Below are 2,458 nucleotides of genomic sequence, written 5' to 3' on the forward strand. Positions count from 1 at the left end.
GCATACCATATTCATGTACTGTAACAATGAAACAGAAAAAAGTGTATAAATTAGAATGAAAGTAGACAAAGGTTTAATGACAATGGTGGGTTATAAAATGGCAAAGAATATTAATCATTTGGTTAATATGATGCTGATTATTGCAGTTCATATAGTCTGTTATTACAGAAATGTTAAACAAAAGGAAACCCTTTACCTTGTTGTTTGTCTTGTAACGTCTGGAACTTGGTTGAAAAGCTTGGGATTGGGACAGTATTTTATGGGTCTAAACTAGAAGTTGGTTCGAGATGGAGATGGATTTTAACTCTAAAATGTGTATGTGCATCCAGTTTAGCTACACTAAGTTTGGGGTCGGTAAAATTTAAAAACATTTTGGAAATATTTAAAAATTGTGAAATATTAGAGTTTTAAATAACTGTTTTCTATAGTTTAATATATTTTAAAATGTACTTTATTCCTGTGAAAGCTGAATTTTCAGTATCATTACTCCAGTCTTCAGTGTCACATGATCCTTCAGAAATCATTCTGAAATGCTGATTTTGTGCTCAAGCAAAGTACGTTTCTTATTATCAGTTGATTTGTGATACATTATACATATTTAATGAAGGTTCAAGAACATAATTGAATTAAAATAGAAATCTTTTTGTAAAATTATAGGCTAAATACACTCACCTAAAGGATTATTAGGAACACCTGTTCAATTTCTCATTAATGCAATTATCTAATCAACCAATCACATGGCAGTTGCTTCAATGCATTTAGGGGTGTGGTCCTGGTCAAGACAATCTCCTGAACTCCAAACTGAATGTCAGAATGGGAAAGAAAGGTCGGGCCGGTCTGAGTATTTCACAATCTGCTCAGTTACTGGGATTTTCACGCACAACCATTTACAAAGAATGGTGTGAAAAGGGAAAAACATCCAGTATGCGGCAGTCCTGTGGGTGAAAATGCCTTGTTGATGCTAGAGGTCAGAGGAGAATGGGCCGACTGATTCAAGCTGATAGAAGAGCAACTTTGACTGAAATAACCACTCGTTACAACCGAGGTATGCAGCAAAGCATTTGTGAAGCCACAACACGCACAACCTTGAGGCGGATGGGCTACAACAGCAGAAGACCCCACCGGGTACCACTCATCTCCACTACAAATAGGAAAAAGAGGCTACAATTTGCACGAGCTCACCAAAATTGAACAGTTGAAGACTGGAAAAAAGTTGCCTGGTCTGATGAGTCTCAATTTCTGTTGAGACATTCAGATGGTAGAGTCAGAATTTGGCGTAAACAGAATGAGAACATGGATCCATCATGCCTTGTTAAAACTGTGCAGGCTGGTGGTGGTGGTGTAATGGTGTGGGGGATGTTTTCTTGGCACACTTTAGGCCCCTTAGTGCCACGGCCTACCTGAGCATTGTTTCTGACCATGTCCATCCCTTTATGACCACCATGTACCCATCCTCTGATGGCTACTTCCAGCAGGATAATGCACCATGTCACAAAGCTCGAATCATTTCAAATTGGTTTCTTGAACATGACAATGAGTTCACTGTACTAAAATGGCCCCCAGAGTCACCAGATCTCAACCCAATAGAGCATCTTTGGGATGTGGTGGAACGGGAGCTTCATGCCCTGGATGTGCATCCCACAAATCTCCATCAACTGCAAGATGCTATCCTTTCAATATGGGCCAACATTTCTAAAGAATGCTTTCAGCACCTTGTTGAATCAATGCCACGTAAAATTAAGGCAGTTCTGAAGGCGAAAGGGGGTCAAACACAGTATTAGTATGGTGTTCCTAATAATCCTTTAGGTGAGTGTATATTTTCATCAATTTAATGCATCCTTGATGAATAAAAGTATTGTTTCTTTAAGAATGTCCAAATTGGTGTATATTTTCCACATGGAGTGGTTTCTCATCTGATCTTACAGTGTTTTTGGTCATGCTAATTTTTTATATTAAACGAGAGTTTGTATCGATGAGCTGCACTGCTGCACGATTAATCGGTAAAAGATCTGCGTTCGCGCTGCCGCTGACCCAAAGAGAGCAGTTGTCATGTATAGGTTACACCAGTAGGTGGAAAGAAGTGCTGTTAAAATATGTATGTCATTGAATCATTAAGTCCAAAGATGTTCAAAAAAGCTGATTCATCCAGTAATTAATCAAGTTAATTCTTTATGAGCGAGTCATTGAATCATTCATTCAAACCAAGTTAAAAAAAAAAAAGATTCAGATTAATGAAATATTTTTTAAATAGCCTATATATTTATTGATTTTTTTACATTTTTGTCAGAACATCTTGTAAATCACTTTATTTTGTTTAGTTGGCTTTTGAGAATAATGAGAAAATAGTGATCTCTATTTATCCAGAATTGTGCAGCTCTAATGAATGAATGAATGAGGTATTTATATAGCACTTCACAATCATATTAGGGGGAATCTCCTCAACCACCACCAGTGTTCA

The sequence above is a fragment of the Squalius cephalus genome, assembly GCF_949319135.1.
Source record: "Squalius cephalus genome assembly, chromosome: 7".
NCBI classification, from domain to species: Eukaryota; Metazoa; Chordata; class Actinopteri; order Cypriniformes; family Leuciscidae; genus Squalius; species Squalius cephalus.